This window comes from Sus scrofa, chromosome 10 (genome assembly GCF_054392235.1).
Source record: "Sus scrofa isolate SSC_HxYL_T2T_F1_AM1 chromosome 10, Sscrofa_HxYL_maternal_Yorkshire_Landrace_v2.0, whole genome shotgun sequence".
Taxonomy (NCBI): domain Eukaryota; kingdom Metazoa; phylum Chordata; class Mammalia; order Artiodactyla; family Suidae; genus Sus; species Sus scrofa.
The window spans coordinates 85,341,942-85,362,699 of record NC_139392.1 but is presented as its reverse complement, the minus strand read 5'-3'; the positions used below and the strand labels follow the sequence as shown (position 1 = coordinate 85,362,699).

Sequence of the window (20,758 nt, the reverse complement as noted above, 5' to 3'; positions counted from 1 at the left end):
CTTCTCTTTAAAATGAGGATAGTAATTTTCCTTTCTCCCCTGGAGAGTATATTTTTTCTTTGTATCGCATTAAATCCTTCTGCAGGAAACTATTTTCCTATATCTCAGCATACGAACCTAAAATTATGAAATTTACATTTCAAAGCCCACCGCCCTTAAGCGAGGCAATGAGGCCTTTGCATCTCAAGGGTGTGGAAACGGGGCCATCTCAGAGGCAGTGTTCATAGGCTGCCGTGGAAATGAGTGGGAACCCAGAGACTCTCCACGCTGAGTCACGCACGTGCCTGACCCCTGAGGGCACAGGGGAGGCAGGCAGCAGACAGATGAGAGAACGATGATTTTTAGCAACAACAACGGAAGCGAGAGTTTAGGTACAAACTCAAGCAGGGAGAGTATGAAGGGAAAATGGATTGTGTGGCCAACAGAGGTTCAATTATCTGGAGGTTAGGAGCAGCTGTCGTTCAGGAATACATCAACGGAGAGCAGCACATTTGCAAATTCAGAGAGGTTTGCTTGCAGTGACCTATTACTTCCTTCGTCTAAAATGGACCACTCACAACTCACAGCGATCATCTCAAACTCTTAAGAGGAGGGCTGCAACAGGTACTCCCTAGCGAGAAGACACTCGCAGGGCCGACTCCTGGAGAGGATGGAAAGTTTCCCTTGATTCTCAGCCACTACCCTTCTGTTTTATAGCAGCAGTCTGGATACTAGCAGTGCTTATAGGTCTCAAATCCTTTTCTTTCACATCCATGTAGTTAAGGATGGAGAAATCACACACACATTTCTCATTTTGAGGAGTACTTTTAACAAGACGTGGTAAGAACTACCTACAGGAGGAACAAGGAAGTGGAAAAACACACTCCATAAGAATTTCTATTGCAGGCAAGAGTGCCAGACCACCAGGCCTTGATGTGTTTGGACAATGCCAGAGCCAGCAGGTCAGAAAACAGAGCTTTGCTGAGGCATAAAGAATGAGAGGGGAATAATTGTTCAGCTCTGGAGAGTCAGCCTCTGAGAATGGAGGTAATGCCAAGTATATTTTCAGAAAAGTCCTTTAATGCTCCTACTGTTTTTTTTTTATTATTATTATTAAGGAAAATCAGGTTGGGGAGAAGGTTAGAGGCTGGCAATGAGAGAGAGAAGGAAAAGGCTGGATATTGGCTTTAAAAGAAATGGCGTTTGATGAAAGAAATTTCATCATTTTGGCATATACTTAGTTTTTTGAAACCAGCCTCAATCAACCAATGAAGATAGGCCATCTTGAGTTTCCTCTTCCCTGGAAATAGACTTTTATTTATTTGTTCATTATCACAGTAAAAATTAAAACTTTGACATCAGATACCAATCTCAATGATAGAAAGGCTATTTTATATATTTTAATGGTGGGAAAAACACCCTTATAAGCAACATATTTTCCCGTGTTGAGTTCTTTCAAAATTAAATTTATGGACCATTCATACATTCCAAAAGTGCAGGGTCACTGTCGTGTCTCAGTGTATCATATGACTTCAGGAATTCAGACATGGTCATTCTTCCTCCTGAGATCTTAATTGTATAATTGGCAACTTTAAGAATTAAATATAAAAAGCAGTATTTATCCGGATTTTGAAATATAATTTGAATTACTTGCTCATAATCTCACTGTTTAAAGTAGAAGAGGGTAGATAGACATTTTTGTTAAAGAGTCTGGAAAAAAAAAAGCCAAAACCACTTTGTAGAGTTACCGAAAGGGAGAGAGTTTGGTATAAGATGTCAGCTTCCTGGCTCCAACTGGTCTAAGTGGAAAAGGGGGAAAAAAAAAAAAGCCCACACAGATATTGCCTGAAAGGAAAATAGTCCTGGTCCCGCTATTAGCTGAATGTTGGATTTTTATGCAAATCATTTCAGTTTTCTTGTCTGGCGATTTAATATCCCTGTATCTACTTTACCTCCCTTGAACAATAGATCTGAAAACAAGTTAGAAACATATAAAAGGGCACTGAAAAATTAAGAGTTCTACCAAAAGAAAGTTCTATTATTATTATTTGGTTTAATGACTCATAGGAATCATGCTCACAGTGGCTTGCCTGGCAGATTTGTAACATTTTTCCTGGTTCGAAGCCCACTTTCACTTGGATCCTTTACAGTCTGGGTTTTTATGGAGGAGACATTCTGACTCTAGGTGAAGTGAGATGTGAGTTTGCATTTTTAGCAGTTTTCCACAGAAGAGACTTGACCTCTCCGAAATATCAGCTCCGTTTTTTACAAAATAAGTGGTTAGATATAATCACCCTTAGTAGGCAACAAAAGAATTGCAACATGGTATTTTATTGAGAGATGGAGCTCACCCTTGATTTTCTCAAAGAGGTGGCAAAAATTGCTGTAAAAAGTCAGATCACTTTGTGAGCTATTCGGCCAAAGAAATAAGAACAAAACTAGGTCATGTTGGGCTGATGGGAGACCTGATAGTATTTGGAAAACAAATAGAAGAAAAAGAATGACCCCACCAAAATGAAGCAATCTGGAATACAGTAAAAATTGAGAATTTTTTTTTTCTTCATGGACCTCTCTTTATCCACGTGGATAATATCCCTTCATCCCTCACGACTGACCTTTGTAGGGGATGATGTCTTTGCATTAGCTGAGTGCAGTTGAGGTGATGGAATATTTTTGAGGCCTTGCACACTGTTCTCTCAGCTTTCAACTTGGGTTTTCCTTACCACCTGCAACCCAACAACAAAATCTTTATGATTTCCCTAAACAGCCACCGTATTCAACAACAAATGTAATGAATAATAGTGGTTTGAATAGCTTTCTTATGATGTCATTATTATTATCAATTTCCTTATAAGCTATGATCACTTTAAGAGCCAGTGATAATGTGTTTATTTGTTTTTGTGTATATATATTCACAACACCTAGCAAGAAACCTGGTATGACAAGAGAGCTAAACCACTGTTTGTTGATATATGAACAAACCTTTGGAGGCTATGGTGAATATTTACTGCACATAAGGCAATATACCAGCTGCCCACGGAGGAGATACACTTACGTCTTTGTGTTCAGTACCTTTACCGTGAAAGAAGAATGTTTGAACCTGTTGTAGCTACCACACAGAGCCGGTGTGAAAAGCAAAATAAGAAATCTAAAAGGAAGTTTCTTGAAAAATACAAGGTGTCCTAGGATAAAGTGTTTCACTGCTAAGCAACTCTGTGACCATGTCATGAATCATATTCATGTCCTTCAACATCTAATTTCAAGTGTCAGAGTCAGTTCCCATAGACGCGCGGCCTTCCCCAGGCAATACTATGTTTAAGAGGTTTTAATCTCTTTTCTGTTCTCATCTGTATCTGTTTCACTTTTTTTCTTCTAGAGGGGAAGTCTACAACTGAGCTGCTTGCCTATTTAACCATGTGGAAATGGAAGCTGGCCAATACAGACAAATTTACAAATCAGAAATGGTTACCAAGTGTGGTGGTGCCCAGGAGACTCTCAGGCAATGTGAAAATAAGACAGGGTAAGGAATGCCAAAGCAAGGAATCAGCTGAAACAGAGATCTGAAGAGGAGAGAAGACTGAGGCACTTGAAGGTAGTAGAAGAAAAAAGAAGAAACCCAATGTGACCTTTGAATAGAAAAAGCCTACAAAGACAGGTAAGTAAATAACTATATGGCAAAAGTACAAGAAAATGGAACCACATTTTATATGTCTTACAGAAACAATTTACTTAAGAATTTATCAGCAGCCTAATACATGCCAAACCCTGGTCTTGGCTCAGAGGAGACATTTGCAAATATGACAGTCCTTTCGGTTGAGGGAGGCAGTCAATGAACTTAAATTAAATGATAGCATCACCCCCATCCTAGGTCACCCTCAAAACCCTATTAATGTGTATCTCCTCTCCTGGCTGAAGACAGGAAGAAGGAAGAAAAGGATTAGTCCAGAATGGATGAGAAAACCCAAGAGATAAGGAGGCCAAAGAGAGAGGAGTTCTAACAACCTAGCAATAGACAATAGAGAAGATTAAATAAGTAAAACTCATGAGTAAATCTGCAGAGGGGAGCACGAGGGGCCCTTCTGCAGCTTTCGGGCTCAGACTTCTGAAAACAGCCGCCAGTATTATTTCAGTCTTGTTTTTGATGATAAACACTCAACGGATGCCTGAGGTCATGACCTTTAGAGGGCAGTAGTTCACTAGTATCCACTGGAGATGAGACTGGCTTGCAGAGCTGTGATAGAGTAAAATGTGTGGAGATTTTTACACGGGTCATCCAAAAAGTGAAATTTTTTCCAGACACGACTAGGTTAAGTGTTTTTCTGGTGCCTACTTTTTCATTATAATGATGCCTCAGGGAATCTATGAAGGAAAGAAATTTAATCTGGCTATGAGTTAGGGTGCTGCTAGAAAAGCTTAAAATTCTTTAGCACTTTTTTTTTTTTTCCCCCAAGAAGGAAACAATAGACTTAAATGTTTTAAAATATGTGCTGACTTCTATCAGGGTTTTGTTTTTTGGGGTTTTTTTTTTTTTGGTTTTTAATAAACCGATAGGAAGGTTACAGCTCACACGCCCTGCCTGCCGGGCTGAGAGAGGAAACTCTCCCTAAGCTCCATGCTCAGTCACCTTTTCTAAACTGGATCCAGTTCAAGGCGACAGCCTCCTTGCGGTCCCCGGTGCCCAGCGGATGAGAGGTGCTGGGTTCACCATGGCCTCAGCTCCCGGGGACCTCCACTGGAGGCTCAGCCTCACATTCAGCTGAAAGGAACTCCACAGAGTTGTTCTGGCCAAGAGTCTTTGGCTCTGAACCAGCAAGAAAATAATTTCTAATTCTTTTTTATTTTCAAGCTAAGGTCAAAAGAACCTTGAATCCATTAGAGGTTTTCCAGTATCTTTCATTTGCTCTGTGTGCAGGATAACAGCTTGAAGTAAAAAGGGGTTACTCTTCTCACTTCAGTAGATGGCGTATCACACCTTAGCGGAGGGATCCAAGCAGCGTTACCTTATGTACTGTGAAATTATATGAATAACTGAAACTTTTTCTTTGGGCATGCAGTGCCTTTTGGGGGTGGGGGGTGAAGTTCCATAGACTAAGGGGAAAATCTACTGCGAAGAGTCTGAGTTATTTGGTTACTGACGGTGTTACTTGCTTTAAAAAAGGAAAGGCGGGAGTTCCCGTCGTGGCACAGTGGTTAACGAATCTGACTAGGAACCATGAGATTGTGGGTTCGATCCCTGCCCTTGCTCAGTGGGTTAAGGATCCGGCGTTGCCGTGAGCTGTGGTGTAGGTCACAGACTCGGCTCGGATCCCGCATTGCTGAGGCTCTGGCGTAGGCCGGCGGCTACAGCTTCGATTTGACCCCTAGCCTGGGAACCTCCATATTCCGTGGGAGCGGCCCAAAGAAATAGCAAAAAGACAAAAAAAAAAAAAAAAAAAAAAAAAAGGAAAGGAGTAGGGTACAAGGGTTAGGGCTTGATGAATGCTGCTCAAAAATAATTGGTATTAGGAAAATGCAGACAAAAACAATGAAATACCACTCGACAGCCATTAAGATGGCTGTTGTCTAAAACACACACACACACACACACACACACACACACACACACACACACAGAGCATAACAAATGTTGGTGAGGACGGGAGAAGCGGAAATCCTCGTGCACGGCCCATGGGGATGTAAAGTGGTGCCGCCGTTATGGAAAACAGGACGGCTGTTGCTCAAAACATTACCCGTAGAGTTTCCATGCGATCCCAGTATTCTACTTCTGGGTGTGTACCCAAAAGAATTGAAGACCGGGATTCAAACAGTTACTTGTACACTTAGTTTCATAGCGTTATTCACAATAGCCCAAATAACCAAAACGTCCATTGAGAGAAGAAGGGATAAACAAAATGAGGGATGGACACACCGTGGGGTAAGTAAAAGGAAGGTCATTCTGACCCACACAGATAAGTAAGCCAGACACAAGGACGAACACTGTGCGGTTCCACTCATCCCGTAGGTGCTCAGACTCTTAGGAGTCACAAAGAGGGGACGGGGGGAATGGGGAGTTGTTTAGTGGGTGCAGAGTCTCAGTTCAGGAACACAGAAAGTTCTGGAGGTGTGTGGCGGTGCTGGTTAGACTATAATGTGATATACTTAATGCCACTGACTTTACACCTAAATGTCATGTCGTAGTAGATGCCCTGTTTTTTAATGTGGTAGCTTTTGCCACAGAAACAGTTTTGCTGGATCACAAATGGCTGAAGCTTTAGCCACCGCCACTTAATCACCACTGTCACCCTCAAGAAGCTTCAGTAATAATGTCCCCACGTGCATTATCCTCCCCCAATTTGCTTATGAGAGTTACAGTTGTGAACGTTCTTTTCTGTTATGCATGCTGTACGTATGTGAGAGTTTCTCCAGGGTTTGTTTCCAAGTTCAATTGCTAACTCAGGAGAGTATAGCTTCACATTTCCTGAATAATAACAAAGAGATTCCCAAGGTGCTCCTGCTTATTTAAACATTCACAAGCAGTAATGAGTTACTTTACATCCCAGGCAACTTTCAGTAGCATGTAATTGGGACTTTAATATGTGTTTTGCTGATCATTAATACTTTATTACATGTATATGCCCTGTGTTTTATATATACTTCTATATAATTAGTGCCGATATGTGATTATATCATAATTAGTAATGCTGAGCATCTTTTCATGTGCCTATTGGCCATTTCTGTGTCTTCCTTGGAAAAAAAAAATCTGTTCAGATCCTCCACCTATTTTTTTAATCATATTTTATTGTTTTTTTGCTATTGAGTCATATGTTCTCTTTGAATTGTTCCGTTCAGTCCTTGTATTCTTCAACTCTAGGATTTCTCATTTTTTTTTTAATGGTTTCTGTTTCTTTGTTGAACATCTTAATTTGTTTACGCATTGCTTTCTTAATTTCCTTTAGCTGTCTATCCCTGTTTTCTTATATTTTACTGAAATTCTTCGAGAGGATTTTTCTGAATTCCTACTGGCGGGGGTACGAAGAGAAGCAGGGAGATTAATTAGGAGGATATTGTGCTAGTACACATCACATTTGATTATAGTTCCAACCAGGTTGTTCCAAGAGAGGTAGAAAAATAAGGTCAAGTGCTGCATATTTTAAGAGTAGAGCCAACAGAGTATACACATAGATTGGTATGTTGTACAAAAGAAAAGGGCGGTGAATAAGAGTGAGTCCATGTGGGTTTTAGGGGGATAATTATAAGCCCAGTACTAGATATATTGAGTAACAGAGAGATGTCTAAATTTCAAATAGAAATTTAGTATTCTCTTCAATTCTTCATTCTCTGTGGCAAATCTACACTTGCTTAAGTATACTAAACTTTGTAAGTATAGTAAGACTAGATGTGTGAAAAGGCAGTCCTTCCATGCTTTCTTCTCTAAGTATGTCTTAACTGTTCTTGGTCTGTTGCGTTTCCATAAAAATGGTGGAATATGTTTCTCGAGTTCCATTAAAAAGCAAAAGCAAAAATAAGCCAAAACTACTGATAACTTTTAATGTAATTTCTTTGACTCCGTAATGTATTTTTGGGAGAAATCAAGAACTTAATTATTATCTGACTTCCAGTGTGAATATGATTTACATATCAATTTATATGTCTTAATTAATTTCTGTAAATGATGTTCTGTAATTTTTTCTCTAGAAGTATTATACATAACTTATTACTTTAAAAATTTTGCTGCTATTATAAAAGTTATATAGTTTTTGCCCCTTTATTGTTTGTAGATACATAGAAACAGAGCGGATTTGGGCTTATTAGTTTCTTTTCCAGCAAGCTTATTAAAATTAATGATTTCTAATTCTAGATTTAATAGTTAAATAATTATAATCTCTAATTCTAATCTACCAATGCTAGTATAATACCTCTGCGGATTCTCTTATACATTTTTGCTTTTTTTCCTTTTTCTTCCTTTTTCCTTTTTCCCTAGAGGAAGTGGAAGCTATTGCACCATGTAAGACTTGCATAAAATATTGAACTGAAATGGTGGCTTTGCGCATCTTTATCTTGTTCTTAATCCCCAAAATGAACACTGTCAGTGTTTTGCCAGTAGGTGTGATGTCAGTGGTGACGTTTGTGTAGGTATGCTTTATAGGAAGACATGACTTTCAGTTATTTATTGTGAGGACTTGAGTTTTGCTTTCCCAATGGATGGATTTTGAATTTTATCAGGAATGTTTTCTGTATATATTGAGATAACATTGATTTTTACTTTAAACATTTAATGACAAGTACATCTACTAATATTCCAACATGAAAAAAAAATTATACATTCCTAGGGTAATCCCGGCTTTGTCATGATATATATATATATATATATTTGTTTTTTAGTTTAATAGGTTACTAAGTTAAGTCTGCTATCCTTTCACTTATGCTTTTTTGCCTTTATTCTCATGAATGGCATGAACTTGTAATTTCCTTTCCCTTATTCCCTGGTTGCATTTTTGGTTTTTAGGTTTACAATAGCCTTAGAAAATTAGCCACAGAAAGTTTCCTCTTCATCTTTTCTTTTGTCTGTGTTGAATTTGATTAATTTCTGCTTTCCTGGTTTATAAAAATTCTATGATGAAATCATCTAGGCCTGGAGTTTTCTGTGAGGGAAGAGTCAAACTTCTTAATGGTTTTTGGACTAGTCAGGTTTTCTGTTTTCTCCTGCGTCAGTTTTGCTAAATTGTGTGTGTGTGTGTGTGTGTGTGTGTGTGTGTGTTTGCACGTTTATTATTTCCTTTTTTCTTTAAGGAATATTTTCATTTCATTGAAGTTGTAAAATGTTGACATAGAGCTTTTCTTGATGTCCTTTCTTTACCTATTTAGCATCTTCAATATTTGTGGGGTATTCCTTTATAAATTTCTGATACAGGCTGTTTTGCCTGCACTTGTCCATGAATGGTACTGATAGAGTTATTTCACTTTTATCAATCTTTTCAAAAAAACCCATCTTTTCACTTTGTGGACATTACCTATTAATTGTACAAGTTCTAGTTTATTAGTTTCTGTCTTGACCTTAGATATTTCCTTTCTTCTCCTTTCACTGAGTTTATTTTGCTTTTCTTTCTAAGTTTTTTTAATACCTTGAGATATGTATTTCTTTAATTTTTCATTGTATTTTGTTTTAATATATCCACCACCAAGCCTATAATTTTGGTTACATCCCATGACTTTAGGTATGTATTGTATGTATTGTTCAGCTCAAAATATTGTCATTTTTATTATTTGGATCAATCAATTTTTAGAACTGTATTTCTTAATCTTCAATTGTATGAGAAGTTTTCTATTTTTCTTTTCATAATTGATTTTCATCTTAATTACATTATTTTTAGAGTATATATGTTCTCTATTACTTCAACTTGAAATTTCTTGAGATTTGATTTGTGGTCCAGGAAATGGTCAGTTTTTATGATTGTGCAATGTATGTTCCAAAAAATGTGTATTCTACAGTTGCTGGATGAAGAAGTCTGCTCAGTAATGTGTTTTAGGCATTGTTTGTTAATTGTGTTATCCAAATTTCTTTTATTAATGTTTGCTCTCAAAACTATTGATGGAAATATGCTAACATCTTTTAATTGCATTGTTTTGTTTGTTTTATATCGACATCTCATTTAATACATTTTGATGCTCTGGTTTGAGATACATTAAATTTTATCTTTAATAATTTCCTTATTTTATTTCTAGAAATATTTTTGTTTTCTTCAAAGTCTCTTTGTCTGCTATTAATAAAAGTTCACCAGCTTTTTATGGTTATTATTTTAGTGCTACTATTTCTTTTAAAATCCTTTTTGTTTCAGCATTTGTGTATCATTATGTTTTAAATAAGACAGAAGTAGAATCTTTAAAAAACAATGTTTGTCCTTTACATAGAGGATTGGATCCACTGATATTTTTTGCTCTTAATGATACATTTTGACATATTTATTATATCTGTTCAATTTCCTTTCTTCTCCTGTAATGCTTTCTTTTGGAATTTGCTATTTTTAATCATTCCACGTTTTAAAAATTAGTATCTGTAAATTTGACTTTTTTATATCAATTACCAGAAAACTTGCAACCTTTATTTATTAAAATGTAACTTTAATACTTTCACCATCCTCTAGAACCAGCACATGAATTTTAGAACACTTTAAATCTTTTAGTCTCTTCTCAACATCCTTTATTTTCCTGCTCATCTCACAGAGCTTTACCATTATTGGCACGACCAATATTTGTTTAGATTTATTTACCCATCACATATTTGTCAGTTTTGTTCTCCCCACTCCTTACGGGGTCTGAGACTTTTCATCTGGGAGCCTTTCTCTTCTATAAGAAGGTCAGACTTTGTAAGTTTTTTGAGCTGTCGCATTTCGTTAGTCCCTGAAACCCCCTTGATGGAGGGTGAGATTTTAGACTCCCTCGACCCGAGCGTGGAGCCATGGTGAGCCAGCCCAGCGTGAGCACAGTCTCCCAGCTTGAACAGCCAGCATCCCTTCTGTCTGCCTTGCCATGAAAACTGTGAGTACAAGTTTTCCTTGGTAAACAGGTGCCCTCAGGGAAAATCAGCTTCCGTGTTCCCTGCTTTCTTTCCCGAATTCCCCTTTCCCTTAGATTTTAAAGCCATGGGAAGAAATGGTTCATTCTCAGTGAATATTTTATCTCTTAAAAGGATAATCTCTTCCAACTACAACCTTGTCTGTATCTCTGTTATCTCAGAGTAATAACTATTTCTATCTTTATCTAAGAAGAGATCTTCAGAGGCTCCAGCTCTCACCTCTTCTTTCTTCTTTGCTCTATTAATTATCCCATATTTCCCTTTTGAAGAAACTCCCAGTTTCCTTTCCCATAGTTCTCAAATATCTTAAAGTCTCCTCCAGTATTAAAAACAAACAAAAGAATGGCTTAGACTTCCTCCTACAATAAGCTATTGTCCAGTCTTGTTATCTATAAAAGTTATCTTTTTTTCAAGAGTTTTTATTTATTGCCCCTACTTTATCCACCTTAACCTACTTAAATGAGGAGAAAGGAAAAAAAAAAAAAAATCTCAATCACCTTTGAAGAATCTCCTTCTTCTAACTGCAGATGGTAAAATAGCTCCACTTCTTTGGAGTCTTTTATAATAGAGGTAGTATCACGAAATAAAAGCCGAATGATAATCCTGTCACAGAAGGCCTGCCTCCACTCAGTAGTAACAATATGGAAATGACTTGTTCCCGAGGCTAGCTCTTACTTAGAAGAGTGGGTCTTAACCAGCTCTTGACCGAAAATACTTAGAACCAGCACTGGTACTGTCAGAGCTCAGTAAGTACTTGCTAAGAAATAACTAAAATCTTATGGTTGTCTCCAAGGAGAATCATTCTGAATATCAGTGGTTTTTCACATATGTTGTACTTGGTGGAAAACCTTCAAAGATTACATCTTCTACTATTAATCAATGTATTTTTGTATTATCCTAAAGAATGTAAGCTTTATACATATACTTCCCAATATTCTCCTTTGTAAAAGTGAAAAGATATTTGAATTTAATAGAGGAAAGAAATTAAAGTCTGTTTGGTCCTGGTCCTACCTGCGTGATTCAGATTAAAGTTTACTATACATAATGTGAGTGAGTGATATTCTGGAAGCATTTATCATCCTGATTTAATAAGAAAATGAACAAATCTTTGATCATAGGCCTTATGTAAAAGAGTTATGTCAGAGATTTTTGTGCCTTTTCATATTTTATGGCACTGTATTTAAAACTTTATACCCTGTTTTTAATATTGTTACCCGGCACCAGCAATTCCGAGCTCTGTGACCTTGGTCAAGTTACATAACCTCTCTGTGCTCTATAAAATGACCAATGATAATTATTCCTACTTCACAGGAAGGAATAACACATCAAAAATAATGGCTATGTATGTATATAAGCAACTTGATTAGTTATGATACCATACTTTTCAAATGCATTTTAAAAATATTAATTGTATGATATTTCACAGCAATATATATATGAATGTTGTAGCTTCAAACTAAACACCACTCATTAATCTGCAATGGAGAACACTTAATGAGTCTATAAATAAATGCTTACATTTATAGTACTTTTTGATTTAATAAAATCCCCTTTTATTAATTATATATATCACATATTTATATTTGCATGTCTTAAATTTACATTTCTGAAATAGTCTATTTAATACTTAAATCAATGCATGATCCAGATTCTTCAGTAAGGCTGAAATAATAAGAAAAATAACCAGAATTTTTAAAATAATCTTCAGTAATATTTAGTATCCATCGTGTGAGTTTCAAATGTTCTATTTCCGTTCTCAGAAATCATAACCTATATTTTATGTAGAATTCATCTTATTATATCACATAAGCAGTGTGTTTTAAAGAATAACTTTTTTCCCCTGTATGCTCCATCATCATATAGTGCAGAATGGAAATTAGGGATTAACTTTCCCTGAAAAACAACAAAAAAATATGGTGATATTGATGATAAAACATAGAAGGAGGATAATACTGAACAGATTTATTGTGTGTATGTGTGTGCATACGTATATTTTGTTAAATTTGAAACATAAAGAATCTATTTTTATTTGTAACCTTAAAATTTCCCTCTTGTTTTTAATATGGCATCAAAACATGCCACAAGGGTTCGGAACTAGAGAAAGATGACAAAGGTGTAATGAAAGGGATTTTTATTAATTAGTGAATTAATATGAATCTCTGATATAGCAGGTACTAGTGGATTTTCACCCGCACTTCTTCTTTTTTTTTTTTTTTTTTGACTTTTTCGGCCACACCCGCGGCACATGGATGTTCCCAGGCTAGGGGTCGAATTGGAGCTGCAGCCACCGGCCTGCAGTGCAGCCACGGCACCTCAGAGATCCAAGCCATGTACAGACTTACGTGACCTGCACCACAGCTCGAGGCAACACCAGACTCCTAACCCACTGAGCGAGGCCAAGGATTGAACCTGCGTCCTCATGGTTGCTAGTCAGATTTGTTTCCGCTGAGCCACAACAGAAACTCCTCACCCTCACTTCTTTAGATTGTTTTAATTTGACATTATTGTACTTTAGTATGTTAGTCCTTTCTTTGACATCAGAATTCATCATACCTTTAGACGTGTTGGCTAATGCTATTTCTTCCCTTTATGGCAACAGAATACTTGTAAACTATTTCTGAGAACAGAAAGGAATGATAAGATAAATGTGAAGGACAAGTGGATTCAAAGATTGAATTCATTGTTTTTTCTGATAACAAAGCATTAAATTTTAATGTTGTATTTGTTCATGACACTTAAAGCTCTTGAGTGGAATGCACAAAAGGACTAGTTTATTTGAGTGCTGTATTTTGTAGAATTAAATCAGTTCTTCAGGCTTTCCAAGTGTGACTCGGGCTTATGCTTCCATGTTTGTTGTGGTTCTCTGTGTGGTCTGAGGCCATGATTCATTAAAGATGGCCATGATTCTTTGATGCCTTCTCCTCAGCTTCCCAGTAAGAGGTAGAGTCTATTTCTCTGCCCTACCCCATCCCTACCCCAGGGCTGACCTGGACCAGCTTTGACCATTAGGGTGTGGCAGAAGTGACACTGTGACAGTTCTGGGCATTAAGAGGATTAGCCTCTTTTGCCTTGGACTTTGGAGCCCTGAGCCACCCTGTTTACCATCCTGCTGGAGAGACCCATGACATGGTCCTAAGAATATATGAAGGGCTTAAGCAAATCCAGGCTTCCAGATGCCTCTGCGGAAGCACCAGGCCTTGTGCACAAAAACCTCTTGACCTCTCTAGATGGGTCCCGCCACTGAGTGACCTGAGGTGGTACCACCCAAGAGGGAAGAAAAACCAGGTGAGACCTATCGCAATTCCTGGCACACAACATTGTGAGGTAAAAATAAAATGGTAATTTTTCACCTCTCCCTTTTGTGTAGTTAGGCAACAATAGATAACTGGAACAGAATGACTAAGGGAATGGTTGGAGTCACCAAAGCAGTCAAAAAAATAATAATAATAATATCAATGATATGGAGTTCCCATTGTGGCGCAGTGGTTAACAAATCTGACTAGGAACTGTGAGGTTGCAGGTTCAATCCCTGGCCTTGATCAGTGGGTTGAGGATCCGGCATTGCCGTGAGCTGTGGTGTAGGTCACAGATGTGGCCCAGATCCTGCACTGCTGTGGCTCTGGCGTGGGCTGGCAGCTACAGCTCCTATTAGACTCCTAGCCTGGGAACCTCCATATACTGTGAATGTGCCATAGAAAAGACCCCCCCCCCAAAAAAATCAATGATATTAATTAATTAAAAAAAAAAAACAGTAAAAGCTAAAATTTAACTTCTGGGTTTCTAGTTCTGTAAATATGCTGTCACAATGTCCTGGTGACCCCAAAACAAATACAATCAAAATTTAAAACAAATAAGTTAAATATACAGCTTATGCTAAACAGTTTTTCTTTTCTTTTTTTTCTGGCTATACTTGTGGCCATATATAAGTTCCCAGGCCATGGATCTATTGAATCCCACCTGGAGCTGCAACCTATGCCACAGCTGCAACAACACCTGATCCTTAACCCACCGTGCTGGGCTGGTAATCAAACTGGCACTTCTACAGAGGCAAGCTGGATCATTAACCCACTGTGTCACAGTGGGAACTCCCAATTCTAAACCAGTGGTTTCTAAACAAAGGAATTTTGATATTGACAAAATTTTCAATTTTCATCCATGCTCTAGGTCAGAGAAAGGTATACTTAATAATCTATGAACAGCATTTTGAGTAAAGAAAGAAATTAATAAAAGAAGAGAATGAGTGAAGTGTCGAACGTGGTGTCCAGGTTGCCAGATGAGTGCAGGGGAGAGTGTGGCTCACAAGCTTGGTGCTTCAGCCAGACCTCTCATCCCTTCTTCTTTTTTTTTTTTTTTTTTTTTGGTCTTTTTGTCTTTTTCTAGGGCCACACCTGCAGCATATGGAGTTTCCCAGGCTAGGGGTCGAATCAGACCCGTAGCTGCCAGCCTGCGCCAGAGCCACAGCAACCCCAGATCAGAGCCGCGTCTGCGACCTACACCACAGCTCATGGCAATGCCGGGTCCCCAACCCACTGAGTGAGGCCAGGGATCGAACCCACAACCTCATGATTCCTAGTCAGATTCGTTAGCCACTGAGCCACGACGGGAACTTCTGCCTGGATGCACTTTGTTCTCTTTGGTTAGTCCTCACATAGCGTCATGACTTTACCGTCACTCAGTCAGTGACAGTTTCCTTTTGAGCATTGTAGCTAAGCTTTTATGTCCCCCCAAATTCATATGTTGAAATCTTAACCACCAAGGTGATGTGGTATTGGAGGTGAGGCCTTTGGCAGATGATTAAGTGAGGAGGATGGAGCCCTCACAAAGAGGATTGAGGCCCTTGTCAAAGTCGCCTGGGAGAGCTTCCTTGCCCCTCCACTGCGGGAGGGCACAGCCGAAAGGTGGCAATCTGTGAACCAGGAAGTGGGCTCTCGCCAGACACCAAGTCTGCTGGCACTTTGATCTTGGACTCCCCAGCCTCCAGAACTATGAGAAATAAATGTTTCTAAGCCACCTGTGTAGGGCGTGTTCTGTTAGAACATTCTGAACGCCTTCCTCTTTACAACCGCATAGACCAGGGTGGAGGAACTAAATGAATCTCTGGATGTGCATTTTGACATTGAGAACCTGTCCACTGTAAGCCTGTTGACAGTCCAGGGCAGCTCTTCTTCAGTGAGTAATATGTAGTTCCAATCCATGGTTCCACTGTCACCGCAAAGGCCTTTCTTGCTGCAGGGCGAGAATAGGCTTCTTACCACCTCTACCTCTGTGTAAGAGGGCTGGAAGGGCTTGTCTTCTGTGTGTTCAGGGGGGTTAGGATAACCAGGCATAGGTGGTTGATGTCTATACCGTACTTAACTTGTAAGAGATAAGCCAGGAGTGGAGAATGTGCTCTGAGCAGTTCAGTGTCTTTATAGACATTACCCTATTAACCTTTATAAATGGAGCTGAAACCATTTCAGTAGATAAGCCCATGTTCACAGCTCAGTAGAAGCGAGCATCTAAGATTCATCGAGCTCTAGAAATTGAGACTGTATTATTCAGACTCCTCATGTCGTCCGCAACCAAGGGGACGCGTCCAGTGAGTGGCCAAAACGGGGGTGATGTCTCTGTCTCTGAGCTCCGCCAGAAACACACTTACAATCACATCGTAGACGGTTAAGACACTAAAGAGAAGGGAGCTTTGGAATTGAAAGTATGTCACCATCTTCCATTGATTCCCACTTTTCCACCTTCTTTCTGGCCTGATGTCTCTAGGTTGAAAAACAAACCAAATCCCAGCCTTTGTGTTTGGGAACAAACATGCACATCAAACGTGAACTATGGATTTACAAGTGTTGAAAAGCATGAACTCTGACTTTAAAGGTGTTTTGTTGTTGTTATTTTTTTACTAAGTAGAGCTTGGGATTTGTTCTTGCTTGCCAAGCATTTTATATAAATAGTTGGCTTAATGAAAAGAGACTTGAGACAGAGTCTTTGAAAGAGAGATTATGATTAAAATTCTTAGCATTGCAGCCCACAGGGACAAATATTATTACGGACTAGGTGATTGAAGAAATAATTTGTTTTAAAAATCAACCCTACTAATTAAGTTTCCAAATGCATGCATGCAGAGTTGGCTTAATTAGCAATTCCATATGTATGTAATAGATGCAATAATATGGAATATATATATATATGCAGTAGAATGAACAGCCTTCTCAGCACCTGAGGTATGAGTCATTTTTGCCCAAAGCAAGCCAGGATGGTGAGCTATACTTACAGGATAATGAAGATTTAAGGGGGGAAAAGAGTTCTGGCATAATTTTAAAAGGATATTTTCTCTGTTCAAGTAGATAACTGTCAACTAATGCTTTTTAAGCACACTTTTTAAATAGGAAAAAAAGTGAGTTTTCTGTTGCTCAATTTCTTGAATTAAGAAAGATCAAAAGTACAGATTAAATATAATCTGTATTCCCAAAATCACTCCTGGGTACAATGTTAGGCACTTAGGCAGCTCTTAAATTCTTTGGGCCCATTAGAATTCCATTTTTCCTGTCACTGTTTCAGCACAGAAAGCTGCTTCCATTTGTAGATACATGATTTACAGTTATAAATATTTAAAGTGTGTTTCTCATCTTCTCTCTTCTTACCATCTCTTTTCCCGAGACTTATCACTTCTGCCCCAGGATCACAGTACATCTGACATTGCTTCTCATTTGGTTCCTACTCCAGATTTCTGTTTTACTAAATTGCTTATCCCTCTACAACCCTTGAGCTTTTATTAGTTTCCCTTCCCCTGAAAACTCAAGCCTTTTTCTAGGGCTCAGGAAAGAACTGAGATTGGCCACTTTTAAATTGATCTTTTTCTTTTTGCTAACATCCACGGAAGAGATCGGCGTTTTTGGTTCCATTTGCCGTTTGAGTTTTCTCTCTGCTTCCTTCACCCAAATCATGACCAGAAGTTGGCTTATCCTTTAGTTATTTTGTTTTCATACACCCAAATATGCCCCTAACATCAGCAAGTTTCAGCCTCCATTGCCTGGGGCCAAAGGATCTTGGCCCCATTCTCTGCCCTCAAAACAACAAACATGGTTCCATTATTTTGGTGTTGGGAATACCACATATGTCCACATCAACTCCTGTCCTTAATCCATTACCCAAAGCAAAAGAAAAATGGGATGCAAGAAGTTAAAAGGAAGCAACAGAGGAATAACATCTATGTAAATGCATTTCTTTTTTCTTTTTTTATCTTTTTGCTATTTCTTGGGCCCAGGCTAGGGGCCCAATCGGAGCCGTAGCCACAGGCCTACGCCAGAGCCACAGCAACGCGGGATCCGAGCCGCGTCTGCAACCTACACCACAGCTCACAGCAACGCCGGATCGTCAACCCACTGAGCAAGGGCAGGGACCGAACCCGCAACCTCATGGTTCCTAGTTGGATTCGTTAACCACTGCGCCACGACGGGAACTCCTAAATGCATTTCTGAATGCAAAAGAGTTCAAAACTAACTATAATCTTAAAAAACAAAACTGTAAATCTCCTTGGAGATAACCTTGGAAAAACTCCAGATGATTTTAAGTATGATGATGACTTACTAGATACAACACCAAAGGCACAATCCATGGAAGAGAGAAGCTGAACTTCACTAAAATTAAACACTTCTGCTCTTCAACGCATGATGTTAAGGGAATGAGAAGACAAGACACAGACGGGGAGAAAATATCTGTAAAAGACACGTAAAGGGCAGTTATACTGTTGCAGAAACCACGGCAGTGGGAAGAGACAAGCGGCACTCGGAGATGCCAAATAGCCAGGTTTATTCAGCACCGGTGCAGGCACAGAGGAGTCGCCTCCAGAGTCTGAGCACTAGGTCTTTGTTCTGGGTAGATTTTATACAACACAGACTTCCCGGTCTTAAGGTTTTCTGGGGCAAGCAGTGCCGGCCCTCCCCCTTCCTTGAGCAGACACAGTTCCTGCCTAAGAAGCTAAGCAAACAAGATTACAAAAGTGAAACTGATGAACAATGCTTGGAGCATGGTTAGCAGGGCTGCTAGCAAGGACATAAGGGACGTTGTTGCTACAAGGTTACAAGAAGGGTGGTATGTGGTAAGAAAAGCTGCTGACAGGCACCTTAGCTGCCTCCTCAGCTGGGGTGGGAGGGGTTGTTTCTCTAGTTTAAACTCTTACTTCATTCCCCCCTCTTGACGTTCAGGGTGCATGTGCACCCTTCCGAATGGATCCTGACAGGGTCAAGGGGGACCGGGTTAATGACAGCAACCAACAAACATCACTGGGCCGCCGATTCCTCAAGCTTCGGCTGTGCGTTGACTGACCAGCTTCCAGTGTGGTCAGAGCAGGGCTTTGAGATCATTCTCTCCTCCTCTGTATTATCAGGCGTAGAGGTTCCTCTGGATCAAGGGCAGCTCTGCATTCCCCAGTCATCAGTTGGGCCAGCCGGTTTAACTCTGGAGTGATGGACTCAGGTGTCTATTCCTGTTACTTTGAGAGCAGTGGGGGTGGTTAAGATTACAGTATAGGGCCCTTTCCATACTGGCTTTAAAGGCTCCTTTTTCCAGTCCTTTATTCACACCTGGTCCCCCGGTTTGTGGGGGTGTACTGTTATGTCTAAAGACACAGGTATTCTATCTGTGACGCATTTGTGTATTTGTGAGATAGCCCCAATCCTTGCAGTTGTTTATGTAAATCTAAGTCTCCGAGTTCTCTGGTGTTTCCTCTCAAACTGATCAACAGAGGTGGCCTCCCATATAAGATTTCAAATGGGGAGAATCCCATTTCCGCTCAGGGGGAGCATCTCACTTTTAGGAGGGCCACTGGCAACATGTCTACCCAGGGCAGACTGGTCTCCTGACATGACCTTACTAGAGTCTGCTTAAGGGTTTGGTTCGTGCATTCTACTTTCCCTGAGCTTTGAGGGCAATCGGCCAAATGCAGCTTCCATCGGATATGTAAGGCTTTTGCCACCTACTACACTGTCTCAGCCACAAATGCCGGTCCGTTGTCTGACCTGATCATCAGAGGCATTTCGTATCTGGGAATGATGTCTCCCAGGAGTGCCTTGGTTACTTCTCTTGCCTTTTCAGTTTGGGTTGGGAAAGCTTCTACCCATCCTGAAAAGGTGCAGACAAAAACTAGCAGGTATTTGTATCTCCTGCTCAGGGTGACTTCAGTGAAGTCCACTTCCATATCCTCAAATGGGGACAGTCCAGTGTTGTGTTCCAGCTGGTCTGCTAGGCCCTTGGCAAGCATTATTTTGCAAACAAATTATGCACTGTTGGGAGACAGAGAAGCAGAGTGCAGGAAGATGTGCAATGAGATAGTACCAGCCCAGTAAGGTCTCTAAGGCAGTTTTGCCCATGTGGGTTAACTCGTATTGTTGGTAGACTAGTTTGTAGGCCGCTGTTCTGGAACATAAAGCCGGTGGTCCCATGTGACCCACCATCCTGTCTTAGTTTTGGTTCCTCCTTCCTCCCTTATCCATTTTTCTTCTGCTGGAGAGTACTTGGGGACTGTCGGCACTTCTGGGGCCAGCAGGACCTTGGGTTTGTCTGGCAGTTGCCCCCGGACTGCTTGTCTGGTGGCTGTATCAGTGCTGAGGTTTCCTTTTGCCACCAGGTTGCCTCCCTTTTGGTGGCATTACAGTGGGATAACTGCCACTTCTTTAGGCTCCCATACCACTTCTAGGAGCTTTAAGATGTCAGCCTGGTTTTTGATTCCTTTTTCTTCAGGAGTAAGGAGTCCTTGATCCTCATACAAGGCTCTGTGGATGTGTGGAGTTGCAAAGGCATATCATGAGTCACTATAGATATTAACTCGCTGGCCTCGGCTGAGCTCTAGTGCTCTGATTAAGGCCCATAATTCTGCTCTCTGTGCTCAACAACCTTGAGGAAACACTTCTGTTTCTATCACTTCTGAGTCAGACACCACAGCATATCCTGCCATCCTTTTTCCATCCTCCATGAAGCTGCTGCCATCGGTATATAAAACCCAGTCTGGATTTTGAAGTGGTTTATCGATTAAGTCAGGCCTGCTGGAAAATATTTCATCTAGGACTTCTAAGCAGTTATGGTCTAGGGGCCCTGCTTCATCTGGTAGAAAGGCAGCTGGGTTCAGAGTTCGTACAACTTCCAGCTTCACCTGTGGATTTTCACATAGTAACCCCTGATATTGGGTCATTTGTGAATGCATGAGCCAATGGTGGCCCCGATTGCTCATCAGGGTTACGACTG

The 20,758-nt window shown here is 39.9% G+C and overlaps 1 protein-coding gene across 3 annotated transcripts in view; it reads left to right on the top strand.

The window, feature by feature from the left end:
* The window catches only part of LOC146399572 (uncharacterized), a 617,271-nt gene that overhangs the window by 354,617 nt on the left and 241,896 nt on the right, over nucleotides 1-20,758 (top strand). For all 3 annotated transcript variants that reach the window (XR_014818092.1, XR_014818095.1, XM_084980513.1), the window contains one exon: nucleotides 3,356-3,634. The gene's annotated coding sequence lies outside the window, so the exon portion shown is untranslated. The remainder of the gene's footprint in view (nucleotides 1-3,355; nucleotides 3,635-20,758) is intronic.